This window comes from Sarcophilus harrisii, chromosome 1 (assembly GCF_902635505.1).
Source record: "Sarcophilus harrisii chromosome 1, mSarHar1.11, whole genome shotgun sequence".
NCBI lineage: Eukaryota > Metazoa > Chordata > Mammalia > Dasyuromorphia > Dasyuridae > Sarcophilus > Sarcophilus harrisii.
The window spans coordinates 244,339,611-244,357,589 of NC_045426.1; the positions used below are offsets into that span (position 1 = coordinate 244,339,611).

The 17,979-nt window shown below is 34.3% G+C and overlaps 1 protein-coding gene across 7 annotated transcripts in view; it reads left to right on the plus strand.

The window, feature by feature from the left end:
* The window catches only part of SPIN1 (spindlin 1), a 219,385-nt gene that overhangs the window by 119,092 nt on the left and 82,314 nt on the right, over positions 1 to 17,979 (plus strand). The window contains exon 1 of one of the 7 annotated variants that reach the window (XM_031939188.1): positions 513 to 587. The exons of the other annotated variants lie outside the window; for them this stretch is intronic. The gene's annotated coding sequence lies outside the window, so the exon portion shown is untranslated. Of the gene's footprint in view, positions 1 to 512; positions 588 to 17,979 lie in introns of those variants that run through there. 7 annotated transcript variants of the gene reach the window in all.

Sequence of the window (17,979 nt, forward strand, 5' to 3'; positions counted from 1 at the left end):
GGCTGGAAGTTGCTGGAGCAAAGGGGAAGGAGAGGGAGAGAGAGAGTGTGCGTGTCTGTGTCTGTGTGTGCTCGCGTGCGGGTGTGTGCGTGTATGTCTGTGTGTGGAGCGTTGCTGGGTTCCTTTGTCTGCTGCTTCTGCTTCTCCGCTGTCCCCTTCTTTCCTTCTCCCTCTTGTGTGCACCCCCTCCTCTTCTCTTCCTCCTCCCCTCAGCCCATCTCCTTTCTCTCCGCCTCCCCCCGCCGGCCCCCAACTCCCCCTTTGCTGTACCAAGACTCGAAAGCGCTATTGCAGCCGTAGCTTTGTAAATTTCGGATCGACACAAACACACACACACACACACACACACACAACATGGCTGACGCGGTTTCCTCGACTCCACTAGCCTCGACGCCTCCCTCTGTCTCAGCTTCTTAGGCTCCATTCCCTCCTGCTTTTGTTTCCTTTTCCTACTTCCTTTCCTCTAGCATCTCCTCCCCTTCTCTCTCCTCTCTCTCTCTCTCTCTCTTTCCCCCCCCTCCTCCTCCCCCCTTTCCAGGAGGAAGGAGATTCGCCCTCTTTATTGCGTGCATGGCGGGATTTCAAGGGTAAGGTCTTTGCTTTGGAGCATTTGCCTTTCGCTTGTTTGCAAACAGAATAAATCTGAAACGAAAGAGGCTTTGGATTATGTGCAAGGCTGCGGAAGTAGTGGGGAATGGGGTTAGCTCTGTGATTGAGGATAGATAGATTACTGTCTGCGTATTTTCGGGGGGGGGGGGGGGGGGGAGAATGATGCACCAAAATTGTTGGCAAAGATAAAATATTCTAGTATTGCAAAATACCGTGGGGCCATCTTTTCTTTTCAGGATGCGATTCATTCATTGCAAGGAATTAGTGTTGCAGAAATAACTATCGATTCCATCATAAGTGTTTGTAGGCTAAGATTACGACGACTCTAACAGCATACCTGTTTTTCCCCTCCCTGATACTATGTCCTCACTGTTTGAGAGACTGTCAGGACCATATTATGTATGGACTGATTTTAAATCTTGCCAAATCTGTTTACAGCATCGATTATTCTTTTTTGGATAGAATTACTCTAATGATAATTATTACATCAAATCTGAGATGTATTGTGTTAATCAGATTTCGAGGCCTCCACCCCAGTGAGATTAAGTGTAACTAGCAAAGGCATGTTTTCTGTTGCTTCCAATAAAATGGACTAACATCTCTTGAACGTTGGGCTTTCATAGCACCCTCTCCTGGTTTAAGGACCTAAGCAGTCCTTTGCTACTACATTAATAATGGTGGTTAAAGTAAAATTCTTTTGTATACACTTATCTGATTTAAAATGACCTTGGGCATATTTTACAAAAGAGTGTGTGTGTGTGTGTGTGCGTGTGTGTGTGTGTGTGTGTACACATGGGAGAAGAGACTGGACCTGAGATATTTTTGACTTTGTAAACTCGGAAGGAAACAAATCATCACCTGCTCTGCAACTTAATCTTAGTTCTTAATCTGGGGTCTTTAAAAAATAATAACTACATGTTGATTTCCTTTGTAATCCTACATATTTATTTATGCATTTAAACATTGGGGAAGGGAGCTGTCCATGACACACAAAGAATGTTAAAAATCCGTTTTATAGAATTGCTTGGAATAGCCATGGGAGGCCAGTCTTGAACCCAAGGTTTTCTAACTTTGAGACTCTGTTTTCACTTATGTCTTATCTACTTATATCTACTTCTTTATTTGTCCATTTAATAGTATAAATAATTAAATAACTTAGAGTGAATTGTAAAGCTGGCAATAAATGCCATCATGAATGTTTTAAGAGATTGGGTAATAAGAGAAAAATATTAGAAGCTGTCGCTCCAGAAGGTTACCTCACTTTATCATTTAATATAAATATAGTCTCAAATTTCATTGTATGGTAGTATGTGAATAATCAAAGAAAATGAAATACTTTGTAACTTTTTTTGTTAGAAGTTTCTTGAAGTATGCTGTTAACATTAGGACAGGTGGGAATGCTGCAATTGGTTTTTACAAATCTTTTTTTATTGAGTAAGTACTGATCTTGGTTTTGGATTTAACATTTATAAGTACCCATATAAAGGTAGTGGAAATTTTACAAAGAGGTCATAAATTATTTAGTTTATGTGGATATTTAATAATGAATGGACAAAAATAGCAATACATAATAGAATTTTCATGGTGATCATTTTATCCTAGTTTAGGTATATGTCAAGGTAGATAGTTTTCTCATTAATACTTATTTAGGTCTTAAAGTTAATTTTTTTATTTTTGTTTGTTTGCTGTTACTTTTACCAATTGCCATTTTGAGCAGAGTTATAGCTGAAGGGAAGTGTCTTGAAAACAAACCTATATGGTTGTGGAAATACAGATGGAATATACTAATAGTACTAGTGTTACTCATAAAAATGAAATGTCTGGTAGAGAAATAGCTGGTAAAAGTAAATAAACTTAGAACTGTTTCTTTAGATCTTATAATTTTGAAATATAGTGAATTTATTTCATACAATGTTTTTAATCCCAATTCAACAAAATATTAATACTTTGTGTCCTTGCTTATTAACTGAATTTTTGTTTGTTCAGAATGTTCCTGTACTTTGAAAATTGTGAAAGGCCTCACTGATGGTATGATTTAAAAATTTATGTAGATTGCTCCTGATTTGGCCCTTTCTTTCTTGAAATAAACTGTTGAAGTTTGGATCAGGTTGATCTGAAGAGCCCCCAACAGTCTTAAGAAATAATACTATATGTTTGTTTTTTTTATGGAGGCAATTTTCCACAAATTTCTTTGTAAGTTGATTGTAAAAAATTTCTCTTTAGAAATTCTCTTTCTAAATTTCTCTTTAGAAAATTTTTAGAAATAGTGGTCAGGTTCCTTAGGCATCTCATGAACTTGAATTTGAGGTTGATTAAACCTTATCATTGAGCAGCAGGGAGAGAAAAGGAGTTGAAAGACTGTTAAAATTGACTTGGATTTAGAACATTTGGATTTAAGTTCCAGCTCTAGCATTTATTAAACATGGTGCTAAGTGCTGGTTATTTAACCTTTCTTAACTTCACCTTCCCATCTAAAAGATAGGGATAATAAACTGAGTACTACATACCAATCTTTATTTTTTTCTCTTTTATAACTTTTTCTACCTCCTATGTTGTGATCTGGTGGTATCTTGATGCTGAAATATCTGTCCAAAAGTTTGGATAAAATAATTTTCCCATAGTCTGTCATCAATGTCTGTTGATGGGACCAAATAAAATGGCATTTAAAGCACTTAAATTAAACCACAACTTATCTTCAACTTTATAAATTATGTATTTTAAATGCATTCAGTTTTTCTACAATTATCCTCAAGTAGGAGAGGAGAAAAAAATGGTTTAGCTTCCCAACCTCCAGCTGAACTTCTTTCTTCTCCTGTCAATCTGGAAGATTCTTTGACCGAACAGGGCCCAGATTGTACAACATCCAGGTCAGAGAAACGGTTTTTTTGTTTGTAAGGATGAGATCCTGTGTATGTTTAGCTTCTATGGTTTCAATCTCTGTGACTAACTCCCAGATCTATATGTGGAGCCCTGGTCTCTCTCCTGAGCTCTAGTCCTTCATTTTAAACTCAATATTCCACATAATAATTAAAACTCTTACATCTAAAATATTACTCAATATCTTGTTTCATACTTGTTCTGCACTTTCCCATTGTTTTCAAGCATATCTCTATCCTTCCAGTTACCCAAGTTTGAAGCCTCAAAACCATCTTCTGCATTCTAAATATACCCAATCAATTGCCTAATTTTGTTTTCAAACTCCACAGCATCCCCATTTCTGTACCTTCATAATTTCTGTTACTTCATAACCTCTTGTTGGAAATATTGGAATAGCCTTCCTATTTAGTCTTTCTAGCTTATTTCTATTCCAATCTATCTTCCATCTAGTAGCCAAAGTGATTTTCTTAAAGTGTAGGTCTGAGCATATTGTCTAACCCCATTCAATAAATAATATCTCCTATTTCTTATGTAGGATAAAAAGCTCCTCTGTTTGGCCCTTCACAGTTTGGTCCCATCTTACCTTTGCATCCAGAACTAAGTTTTGGTATCACCTACATAAATCCTTTCCTGATCTTTCAGCTAATGGTGCCCTCTTTACTAAAATTACCCTCTGTGTGCATGTACATTGTGTCTTCTTAAATATCTTATCACTTCCATTAGAATGTAAGCTCCTTGTGAGCAGAGATAGCACATAATAGGTGTTTAACAAAAGCATGTTGGTCATTTGAATAAATAACCATCCTTGTGGCCATTTTTCAAAGGTACTTTTTAGTTTGTTTCTTTAAATTTTCTTCTCACAAGAAACTCTTAAATTGAAATTGTAATAATTTAAGAGAAGCAGTAAATCAATGGAAAGAACACTGAACTTGGAGTCAGACCAGTCTGATTCTTAAGCTTTGCCTAGCATATAGTAAGACCTTAATAATTATTTATTGAATTTGAATAGCTTCTAATACTGACATTAGCATTTATTAGTTGTATGACCTTGAACAAGTCATTTACCATTAGAGACTTAAGGCTGAGAATATTTAATAGGTTTAAAAGTTAAATAGTATTTTGTAAATTATTTTTGACAATTCTTAGTCTTATATAATTATAAGCTATATTATTACTTTTTTTCCTCCTCCCTTTATAGAAGATCTCTTTCTCTCATAGTTTCTACTTCCAATATATCTTTCTTCTTTTCTTTTTTTGTTTCAGTGATAAGCTTGTGGTCCTTGAAAGTATTCCAAATACAGTCGAGCCAGTTTTCTTCCTCTTTCATTCTGGATGAAGTTTTATGTTTATCCAATTTTATGTCATAGTCTGGATAACTGTACGTCATCAGTGTACTTTTTTTCTGTGTGGATAGTTAAGTCAAACTGAGCTGCTTGAAAGGAGAATCTGCAACATTTCAGGGTTTATACAGTTGATAGTTCAATTGGCAGCTTGTGGACATACCTCACCATCTTTTATTTATTTGGACCCTGTGTAGGTCTTCCTCCATGACTGAAAAATACATTTGTCAAGCACATTTTTTAAAAAAAATAGTATGTATTTTTTAATACTATTTAAATAGTTTCTGTTGTTTATCACATAAGTAATGGTTATTCAATAATATAATGCATTTTAGAATTATTTCTGTCAAGAAATAAGGCATTGATGTTTTAGAACCACTTGAACTTTGTTGTGATATTCAGATTGTTATTAACCCAAAGTAAATTATGTTAGGACCATACCTTTTGTCTCAGGACACTTCCTTTTGATTTTCCCACCCCTTTTACTTATAACATCTTTTACTTGTCAAGGCTTTCTTGAATCTCTGTCCTTCCCAATTCTTTTAGTTTTTCCATATAGTATATCCTTTAAATTTGCATAATTTAATCAAGCTTTTTTTTTTTTTTTTTTTAATCTTCTTTGGGTATATTAGTGAGACTCTTTTATACATACAAGGTGTTCTAGGCCAGGATATTTTTGGAGATTCCGGGGTAAACTTTGCAATAAATAATTGATAAATATCTGGCATTCAAAAAATGAAGGGATTCAAAATATGACAGAACTGTACATAAATTCCTTTGGCAGTCTGGTGAAGCATATGGACTCAGGATTTTTTTAGCTGCATTAAATAAGATATGTAGCATTATGACAGTGGATTGTAGACCAGATAGGCAGGATCTACCAAAAAAAAAATATATATATATATATATATGCAGCATTGTAGTGTTTGGAAAAAACCAAGAGAACAAATTACTGACTAAAGGAATTCTATTCTATAATAACTTTGAAAAACTAGAAAGCAGTTCATTGAAAAATAGATTTAGATAAGAATATTGTATTTTTACAAATATTCTAAGTTATGTCATAAAAAAATTTAGAGAGTAATTTAATTGTCACAGTTAAGCATGTTAATTACATAAAATAAAAATCTTTTTGGATAAATCAACAAATCAGCACATCTAGAAGTACCAAAAAAAGATAAAATTTGGGGAAGAAACTTTGCATTAAACAACTGATAAATACCTGACATTGAGAACCTAGAAGGGATTGATAGACCCTATGAGATTAAGAACTGTTTCCATCCAATTTAATGATTTGCAAAAAAAAAAAAAAAAAAAAGCCACATTTAAAAAAAATTCCAAATCACTAATTGGAGAATGGAAAATCAAAACAATTCTAAACTAGCAAAACTATCAAATTAGCCAAGATAGAAAAACTATCCTTGTAAGGTTTCTGTCCCTGGGTACTCTTCTCATCAGTGGGCCCAATTTCAAATAGAAGCTGATCTTGACAGCCACATAATGACTTAGAAAACCATAAATTAAGATTATGTTGTATTATATTTTTTACATTTGGTTAAATGTTTTTCAATTACTTTTTATTTTGGTTTGTGCCTGAAGTTTTACCCCTCTATATTTCAGTTGGTGATCTCTAATTCTGATGATTCTCAGATCCACTTATTCAGCCTTAACTTCTTTCTTAACTTCAGACTCATCTCCAATTGCCTATATTTGAGATAACTTAAACTAGATATTCTATAGACATCTTATATTCAGCATTTACAGAACTGAAATCATTATCTTTTCCCCTAAGCTATCCCCTTTCCTAAGTTTTTTTATTACTGTTACTACTGTCATCCTCTTCTTCATGTCATCTTCCATTCATCACACTCTTTCACTTCCCTAATCCCCATTCTATCAGTTGCTAATCTGTTAATTTTACCTTTTAACATCTTTCATATGTCCCCTTCTTTTCAATGACACCTCCACCACTGCCCTGGTAAAGGCCCTCATTATCTTATATTTGTACTATTTCAGTAGACTGTTGCGTGGTTCCTTTGCCTCAAATCTCTTACCACTTGGAGCTATCCAAACAGTTATCAAATCATTCTTCCTAAAGTGCAGATCTAATGATGTCATCTTTTATTTAGTATAGTCCAGTGACTGCCTTTCACCCCCCTCAAAATATAAATATATAAAGTCCTATTTGACATTCAAACATGCTCCCCTCTTAGTTTTCCAGTGTTTTATATCTGATTATTCTACACAAACTATAATTCAGTGACATTGGTCTCATTGCTGGTCTTCACTCCATCTCCAGAATTCAGACGTTTTCATAGCCTGTTCCTCATGCCTAGAATGCACTCCATCCACATATCTGCTTCCTGACTTCTTTCAAGTCCCAGCTTAAAGCCTATATTTTATTTATTTTCACTATTATTTCACTATTATTTTTTCCTATTATAGATATATATATAGTTTTCAACATTCACTTTTGTAAGATTCTGAGTTCCAAATTGTTTTCTCTCTTCCTTCCCCCTCTCCCCAAGATAGTAAACAGTCTGATATAGTTTGTACCATTTTGAATATATTTCCATATGAGTTATGTTGTGAAAGAAAAATTAAAACAAAAGGGTAAAACAATAAAGAAAAAAACCTAAATGTGAAAATAGTATGCTTCAATCCAAATTTAGTTTCTGTAATTCTCTCTGGAGATGGATGACATTGTCCCCCCCCCCGAGTTTATTAGAACTGTCCTGGATCAGTATATTGCTAAAGAGCTAAGTCTGTCATAGTTGATGACATCATCTTGTTGCTACTGAATGATCTTGTTCTGTTCAATTCACTCAGCATCAGTTCATGTTAAGTCTTCCCAAGTTTTTCTGAAATTAGACTATTCCTCATTTCTTATACAACAGTAGTCTTCAATTACATTCAAATACCACAGCTTATTCAACTATTTCCCAGTTGATGGGAATCCACTCAATTTTCAGTTCTTTGCTACCACAAAAAGAATTGCTACAAACAATTACGTACATGTGGGTCATTTTTCCTATTGTATGATCTCTTTGGGATACAGATCCAGTAGAGACACTGCTGGATCAAAGGGTCTGCATAGTTTTATAGCTCTTTGGTCATAGTTCCAAATTGCTCTCCAGAATAACTGGATCAGTTCACAATTCCACCAATGCATAGTATTCCTGCATCCCCCCAACAGCTTTAACTTTTCCTATTAAGTCAGTCTGATAGGTGTGACGTGATTTTGATTTGTATTTCCCTAATCAATAATGATGTAGAGCATTTTTTTATATGACTATAGATAGCTTTAATTTTTTCATCTGAAAATTGTCTGTTTATATGATCATTTATCAATTGAGGAATGACTTGTATTTTTATAAATTTTCCTCAGTTCTATGTATTTTAGAAATGAGGCCTTTGTCAGAAACACTGCTTTCCTTCTAATCTTGGATGATTGGTTTTGTTTGAGGAAAAAAAATCCCTTTAAATTTAATGTAATCAAAATTATCCATTTTGCATTTCATAATGTTTCTATTTCTTTTTTGGTCATAAATTCATTTTTTCTCCAAGTTCTGAGAGGTGAACTATTCCTTGGTCTATTTAATTTGCTTATAGCATTGCTTTTTATGTCTAAATCATGACCTTATCTTGACAAAGGATGTGAAATGTTGGTTTTTTCCCAGTTTTTGTCATACTGTTTTCCAGTTTCCCCAGAAGTTTTTGTCAAATTGTGAGTTCTTATCCCAGAAGCTGGAATCTGAGTTTATCAAGTAGTAGATTATTATAGTCATTGATTATTGTGTCTTGTGTACCTAAGCTATTCCACTGATACACACACCAGTCTATTTCTTAGTCTGTACCAAATAGCTAAACATTATCTTTTAGAAGTCTTTTCTCATCTTCTTTAATGCTAATGCCTTTCTTGTATTTGTTATTTCCAGTTCATCTTATTTACTGCTTGTTTGTACATAGTTATTTTCATGTAGTTTTCTCCATTAGACTGAGCTAACTGAAAAACAGGTACTGTCTTATGAATATGAAGAATTCAGAGAATCATGGCATCATTAGATAATATAAGATTTAGATTTAGATCTAGAAGAGAACTTAGAAATCATCTTAGTCCAACCCTATCATTTTATTTTTTAAAAACTGATATCTAGAGAGAAGGGAACTGGTATACACTAGATCTGAGAAACACCATGTTCTCTCACTCCCAGGTCCAGTGATTTTTCTTCTTCGTCAGACTATCCCCCTGTTTGGATGAAGTGAAGCAGAGTAAGGGGGTTGGTTGGGTGAGGGGTTGAGGAGGTGAGCAACCAGAACCAAAAGAACAATGTAGTGACTGCAGCAATAGAGATAAAATCATCATACAGAGAAAGAAGGTGTCTGTCATTAAATATAATGACACATGTGAAATATATCAAAATTAAAAGACATATCCATTTAGAATTTCCTGGTTTTATATGCCAAATAGGTGAAAATATTTATTGTATCACTTTTTGTGGAAATAAAACGAACTGATAGTTGGAGAATATTTGGACAATATCGATTATGAATGTAATGGAGTAATATATTTTTACTGGAATTCAAAGAAACTTTGAAAGGACCCCTATGATGCAGAGTGTAGCAAGGGAATAAGCATTTAAGTGCCTATTATGTACTTGTCACTGTGTTAAGTGCTTTGTAAATATTAGCTCATATTTGATCCTCACAGCAACCTTGGGAAGTAAGTGTTATTATTTAGTGTTATTATTTCCATTTGGTCATAGACCTAGTAAAGAAGTTGAAACTAGATTTGAATTTAGGTCTGCCTCACTCCAGGTGCATTGACTAGGTAGGGTGCCACCTAATTCCGGAAATGAAATAATGGTAAATATAACTATTTTAATGTAAATAAAAACATTATTTAAAGACTTTCTACTCAATTTGGTTTCTCATGTTAATCTTGGCCCCTAAGAGTGGACGTTGAATGAAGCTTGTATTTACTATCAGTTCTAATCTTTTTTGGGGGTCACTTGCTTTCATTCATATTAGGGCTGGTTCTAGAGGGAGTATGTGTGGGAGGTAGGAAAAGGCTAGTAAAACTTAAAATAAAATGTACTTAATTTCTCTTAACACTATATTCTTTTCCAGTAATGTCTTCTGTGAATTCATTTGAATTTTGGAAGGTGTCACAATTAAAGAAAAAATTATCCATGCAATTGGTAAAATCCATCTCTACCCGAAAAATGTTTCCTATTATATGTATCTTATGTTTTGTGTGTCTAGTTGAAAAATCTTGTCTTAAAAAAGAGTTCCACAAACAATTAAATTAAAATAGAATATTAATAATTTAATATATAAATATATGTGTGTATATATACATACATGCTTTTAATGCTTTTAAAATATTTCACATATATGTTCTTATTTGAACAGCACTTTTCTTGAGGTCACTGAGTCTTAGAAAGGTTCAGTGACACCACTGGTCACAGCTGGTAAGCCTCAGTAGATTTGGAATCCAGGCAAAAATTTTCCTATTTGAGGTGGGGGGCTGGGATGTTTTAATGCCTAACATCCCAGCTTATTTCAGAGGCTTTATTTCCCATTAAATGACTAGGTTATGGAGGGTTACTTTTGTGTTGTTGTTTTTTGTTTTTTTTTAATAATGCCTTATTTTCCTAATCTGTCTTGGTTTTGACTATATCTATAAATAAATATAAATGGAGGGTTGATAAGTATTGTTGCAATCATGTATAACTTGTTTCTTTATATTGAAATAGAAAACTAGTGCTTTCTATAATATTTTGGCTCAGAGGATAGAATGTCAGACCTGAAGTCTCATCCTTCTGAGTTCAAATCTCAATTTAGACACAAACTAGCTGTGTGACCCCGGGCAGACACATAAATCAGTTCCTCATTTGTAAAATGAGCTGAACAAGGAAAGAGCAAACCACTTCAATATCTTTGTCAAGAATCCCCATATGGGCTTATGGAGAGTGGGATACGATTGAAACAACAGAATAACAAAGAATAGATTTTATTTTGAAAAATAGCCCTGTGGAATCTTATTTCTGTCACTTGGAAATAACCTTGTCATCCTTTGAAAATGGAAGCAAAAATCTTTTAAAACAAAATTGATTTAAAAAAACTCTTATAAATCAAATTATGTTGTTAATAGTGAGTTGTGGAGTACTACAATAGCAAATTGCTGTTGCTTTTTTTTTTTTTTTTAAATAATTATAACATCATATTGACAGAGCCAATGCCTGGCAATTTTTTACATTATCCCTTGCGCTCACTTCTGTTCCGACTTTTCCCCTCCCTCGCTGTACCCCCTCCCCCATATGGCAAGCAGTTCTATACATGTTAAATATGTTACAGTATATCCTAGATACAACATATGTGTGCAGAACCGAACAGTTCTCTTGTTGCACAGGAAGAATTGGATTCAGAAGGTAAAAATAACCCAGGAAGAAAAACAAAAATGCAAGCAGTTTACATTCATTTCCCAGTGTTCTTTTTTTGGGTGTAGCTGCTTCTGTCCATCCTTGATCAATTGGAACTGAATTAAATCTTCTCTTTGTTGAAGAAATCCACTTCCATCAGAATACATCCTCATACAGTATCGTTGTTGAAGTATATAATGATCTGGTTCTGCTCATTTACTTAGCATCAGTTTATGTAAGTCTCTCCAAGCCTCTCTGTATTCATCCTGCTGGTCATTTCTTACAGAACAATAATATTCCATAACATTCATATACCACAGTTTACCCAACCATTCTCAATTGAAGGGCATCCATTCATTTTCCAGTTTCTAGCCACTACAAACAGGGCTGCCACAAACATTTTGGCACATACAGGTCCCTTTCTCTTTTTTAGTATCTCTTTGGGGTATAAGCCCAGTAGTAGCACTGCTGAATCAAAGGATATGCACAGTATGCACTTTTTGGGCATAATTCCAGAATGGTTGGATTCGTTCACAACTCCACCAACAATGTATCAGTGTCCCAGTTTTCCCACATCCCCTCCAACAATCATCATTTTTTTCTGTCATCTTAGCCAATCTGACAGGAATATAGTGGTATCTCAGAGTTGTCTTAATTTGCATTTCTCTGATCAATAGTGATTTGGAACACTTTCATAAGAGTGGAAATAGTTTCAATTTCATCATCTGAAAATTATCCTTTGACTATCAATTGGAGAATGGCTTGATTCCTTATAAATTAGAGTCAGTTCTCTATGTATTTTGGAAATGAGGTCTTTAACTGTGAAGATGTTTTCCCAGTTTGTTGTTTCTCTTCTAATCTTGTTTGCATTAGTTTTGTTTGTACAAAAACTTTTTAATTTGATATAATCAAAATTTTCTATTTTGTGATCAATAATGATCTCTAGTTCTTCTTTGGTCACAAATTCCTTCCTCCTCCATGGTCTGAGAAATAAACTATCCTATGTTGCTGTTGCTTTTAAAAAACAGGTTTTGAAATTAATTACTAGTAACTTAAGCTTAAAAATTGATTCTGGGGGCAGCCAGGTGGCACAGTGGTTTAGAGCACCAGCCCTGAAGGTGCAAGGACCTGAGTTCAAATGTGGCCTCAGATACTTAACACATCCTAGCTGTCTGACCCTGGGGTAGTCACTTAACCCCCCCAAAATTGATCCTTTTTGTTAGCCAATAATAGACCTCCATTTTCTACCTAGCATTCCCTTCCTTGTAAGAAATAAAAAAAATGAGGAGTTAAAAAAATTGCATCAACTATAATCTTGAAGCTGGTTATCTGAGGGGAAAGATGTTACTTTGTTTGATTTTTAAAAAATAGTAATGTTAAATGGGTTTTCATATTTTCATTGTTTGCAGTTCTTTTGAGTCTTATTTGTTTATATTCATTTACAATATGCATTTTAATTAATTAATTAATTTTTTCCTGAGGCAATTGGGCTTAAGCCTAGATCACACAGCCAGGAAGTATTAAGTGTCTTGAGGTCTGATTTGAACTCGGGTCCTCCTGACTTAAGGGCTGGTGTTCTCTATCCACTGCAACACCTAGCTGCCCGCATCATGCATTTTATGATGGCTTTTGGTCTTATGTATATTTCTATAATTGTGTATGATTCATACTCAGCAATTCATATTTATATAGTATTTTTAAAAAGTACTTTCCTCCCAACAATTTCTGGGTAACAAGTATTTTCACCATTTTATAAATGAAGAAATTGAAATTCAGAAAGAACCAGATGACTTTTGAGGTCTTTTTATGCTCTGTATCCATGTTTTTATATTAAATGATTTGCTAGAGTTATATAGCTTGTTAATCTTGGCATTTTAACTGGAGTTTCTCTTGACTCCCAGGCTAGTGTTCATTCCAATAATCTGCAGCCACAGGAGCCATTGTCAAATTTTGTCAACATAGAGGATGTTCACAGTAGAGGTAGAGGCCTTCCTGGGAACAGCAACTAGAAAATTAATATTTATAATTTTATACTTAATAGAACTTTAGTTTTACTTGACTGGTCATTTACTGCATCCTTAACACTTCCTATATTATTTTTGTTCTTTAGTAATTAATTTTTTGATGATAGTTATATCTTCGTTTTTAGAGCTATCTTTTGAGTAACTTTGCAAGGTAAATAATTTCCTTAGCACTTTTAAGTGTTGTTTACTACTACTCAGTTGTAATTAGAAAAAAATAAAGTGAGAAAAAGTATAGTAATACAGTCTGTTGTCTTCATGTCTCCTATCCCCTTTGCTTAAATTAGAGAAAATGTAGGTGAAAAGGTAAGGACTTGACCTTTTAAGGCATTTAGATCAAAGATCATTTTAAGATAATCATAAAGTAGTAGCTTTCTTACTCAGCCATTCCTTTCTCTCCTGGCTTATACACAGAGAATCTGGCACTCTGGCACACCAGATCCTGTGTCTCTGTGATCAGAAGCTCCATCTGGCTCTGGAGTAAGGCGAGATTAAAGGCAGCGAGACCACCTTGTAGGCGATGAGCTGGTGATGAGGGCCACGGGGCCCTGCATTAGGGTTGTGGCAGTGTCAGAAGAGAGGTTATGAAGGTAAAAGTGGCAGTACTTAACAACTAACTGATCAAATATGAGGACCTGAGAGAGAGTGAGAAATTAAGGATGACACCTAGGTTTCAAAACTGGATGATTAGGAGAGTGGCCCCTTTAACAGTAATAGGGAGGCTAGATAGAGATTTTGGGGAAAGATAATAGATTCATTTTGGTTCATATTGAGGGCTTCCAATTTGAAAGGTCCAAGCTGGAGCTGTGAGAAGTGGAAGTCTGGGGGGAAAAGGTTAGAGCTGAACAAATAAATCTGAGATTCGTTTGCATAGAGAAGATTAGTTATCAGCTGAGAATTGATCAGATCTATGCAACTGATCTCTATGGATGCTGAGGAGAGCACCTAATAAAATAGCATAGGGAGAGAGCTGAAGCTGAACCAGCACAGAATCCTATGGGACAACCCTTGTTTGGAAATGAAATGAATGAAGGTCAAGCAGAAGAGACCTACAAGAAGAAGGAACAGTGAGAAAGCAGTGTTGAACCTAAGAAAAAAGAAAACACAAAGGAGAAGGGAGTGATCTATAGTGTTATAGGCTACAAAAAACTCAAGATGGATGGGTTTTGAGAAAATGCCTTCAGATTTAGCAATGAAGACATTATTTTAAGCTTTGGAGAGAGTAATTTTTATTGACTGATGAAGTCAGAAATCAGGTTATAGAGTAAAAAATAAGTGAGTGAAGGCACCTGTTGTAGAGCACTAGGAGTTTAGTTATAAATGGGAGGGAAAATAGAAGGATGATAGCTATTAGTAATGGATGAATCACATGAGGTTTTTTTTTTTAATTATTATTTTTTGAGAATTGGGGAAATGTTGGCATTTTATGTAGGCAATAGGTAAGTAGGTAGTAGATGGGGAGAGATTGAATATTAGTGAGGGATGATAATGGAAGAAACATTTTTCTAGAAGACTGCATGAAGAGGGAAGAGACTAGAAAGTCTATTTTTATTTATTTATTTATTTTTTGAACCAAGATGAGTTTGTGGATGATAGTACTCTTGAGAAATGAGAATGTTTTTGAAGAGGAATGCATTTTTGGATAAATATGGTTTTATATCTTTGAGCATTTTTTGTTTGTTTGTTTGTTTTTATTTTTTTAGATCTGTAATATTTCCAAGAAGTACAACCGTGTGCCTTTAGTTGATAATGTGAGACTGGAATTCAGAAAAAAAAATTAGAACTAAATATATCAATTGGGAATTGAGCCTATGAGAGTTAACAAAATCACCAAGGGGGAGAGTTTGAAAAGAAAAGGACTTTAAGATAGGACCTACTGGATGCCAAAAGAAGACTGGAAAAGGAACTGATAGGAGAAGTAAGAAAATAGTGTCATTGAAAGTCTCGGGAAAACAATGTGTTTAAGAAGAGTGATTGATATTGTCTGCAGAGAAGTCAAAAAGAATGACAGAAAAAGTTTTAGCAACTTTAGCTTATTTTTAGCTATGCAGAGATTGTTTCTATAATTTTAGTGGGCTTAGGAAGTCAGATGGCAAGGGATTGGGAAGTGGGTGGCAGGAATATGGACAATGAGTGTAGAAAATTTTGTCTAAACTATAAAAATGAGAAAAGAGAGATTGGATGATAATTTGAAGAAATGGTCCTTCAGATGAAATATCCTCAACCCATCTACAAATTTATTGATAGTTGATTTTATAGCTAGTTAAGTATTTAACATTCTTAAGCAAATCTTGCATATGGATGATAGTATTTTTAAAAATTCGTTGCTAACTTTTTAATATAACTTTAAATTTTTTTAGTATATTCTTTATATCCTTTGTAATAGCAAATAAAAGAGAAAAAGGAGTAAAAGAAATTAGCTTAGCAAAGTTAACACATCAATCATATCTGAGGGTGTATGAATTGTTCCACATTCAAGCTTGGTCATAATTACACAACATTCAATTTTGTTTTATTATTTCCATTTTATTGTAGTCATATGTTGTTTTTCTTGTTCTGCTTACTTTTTAGTTCACATAAGTCTTTCATATTTTCCTAAATTCTTCATATTCATTGTATCATGATAAGCATTAACATTCCAGTCCATTAATGTACCATGATTTGTTAGCCATTCCTCTAATTAATGGTTGTTTCAAATTTTGTTTGCTGTTTGTGTATAGTGGATGTTTCTTTAATCTCCATAGGATCTATTCTGATAGTTAGAATTTTGGTATCAAAGATTCCCCTGATTTCTCTCTCTTAAACCTGTTTCCCTCCTTTCTTACCAGCTTTGAAGGAACTCTTAGCTATTTTAGAGATCATGAATAGTGTGAGGTATGACATTTGGTATATGTGTATAGTTGAGACCTTGAATTTGCTATGTGAATGCGAGTTGTGGTTTATTTAGATTTCCCTTGTAACAGACTTACTAGTTTTTGTTTTTTTTTACTTTTTCATATTTGTAATCCCAGAGTCTTGCCTTAATGTAATACTTTTTAATACATAGTGATGACTTAATAAATGTGGAATTGAACTTTTATCGAAGGTCATTAAAGTTCAATAATGAAAGCCGAAGATAAACTTTATTGAACTTAGTACAAAATGGAGTAAAATTTATAAAATTTCACATAGATATAGGGACTGCTCCTTTGGTTCCACTGGCATAGAAACACTATCAGTTCAGATTGGTACCTTCTTTAGAGACTTTCCTAAAGCAGTGAGAGACTAAGTATATATGTGTGTTTACATACATGTATTTGTACGTGTGTGTGTGTGTGTGTGTGTGTGTGTGTGTGTTTCTTTCCAAATATCTCAAAGGTAAGTTTTATTAAAAAAAAAATTGAACTTACTTTTTATACCCCTTTCCTTCTCTCTTCACCTCCCTACTCCTTTCCCTTTCCCCATCCCCCTGCAGCTGAGAAAAGTGAAGGACATGGAGGGGAAAGTGAAATAAATGTTTTTCTGATACTGTGTTGTAAATTCTTTCAGGGATTGTGTCATGCCATTAATAACAACTAAATATTTTCATTCTTATCAAAATCAATGTCTAGCACAGTACCTTGCTCAAAGTAGGCATTTAATATGTTGAATGAAGGCTTCAATGGACTTCCTTTGAACCCTGGTTAGAGTAACATTTATTTTTATATATAAGAATTGTTTCTGAAAGATTTTGGATTCTTACAGAATTTTTTTCTACATGTAAGTGAAGCTGGTTGCTGAGACCAAGAGTCCTGGGAATAGTAATATCCTTCAGATTACTAGCCCTGCTTTCAGCCCACACCCTGTAGCTGTCCTCCAAAAGAGCAGTTTTTAACATGCCAGTCCAGAACCAACCTAATTTTCTGACATAGAAAATGTCATACTTGCCATCTTCCCCCTTTTACTCCTCATGCTTATAAGAAGAAATACAGGACTCTGCATCCAAAACTCCTGGGAATTGCAGTACTTCTGACTTAAAAGTCTTGCTTATATATAGTCTGATACTTAAAGCCATTCACAGGAGCAAGCTTTGTAGAGCATGCATGATCTGGCCCAACTACTTCTGCAGATGCTACAGCTCCTGATGCTCAGCAGCTAGCTACTAAAAACCTAGAAAAGAAAATTTGAGGACTGAAACCACAGATATACTCTTCAGTTGGGCAATACCTAAAGAAATCGTGTGAATGTAATGGAATACTTTGGTACCATAACAAATGACACAGAATAGTTTCAAAGAAACATAAAAAACTTTTTGAACTGATGCATACTGAAATGAACAGAATCATGAGACAGTTTATACAATACACCATTATAAAGACAACTCTGAAATATTTATTTGATCAGTGCAGTGACCAACAATTCTAAAGAACTTAAAATAATCCCCACCTCCTGACAGAGAAGTAATAGATTCAGGTTGTAGAATGAAACAAACATTGTCAGACATAGCCAAGGTGGAAATTTGTTTTACTTCATCATGCGTATTTTTACCTCTCTCATTCTTCTCAAATGAACTGGCACAAAACCAGAAAAGTATATGGTTTTATTATTGGAAATGACATCAAATATTTCCTCTACCTTGTTTTGATATACCCAGTGGTCACTACTGGGGCTTTCCATCTGACTTAGTTGAATTTGCCTATATGTTGTTTCCCTTGTGAGACCCCTGAAAGCAGGAATGATCTTGCTTAT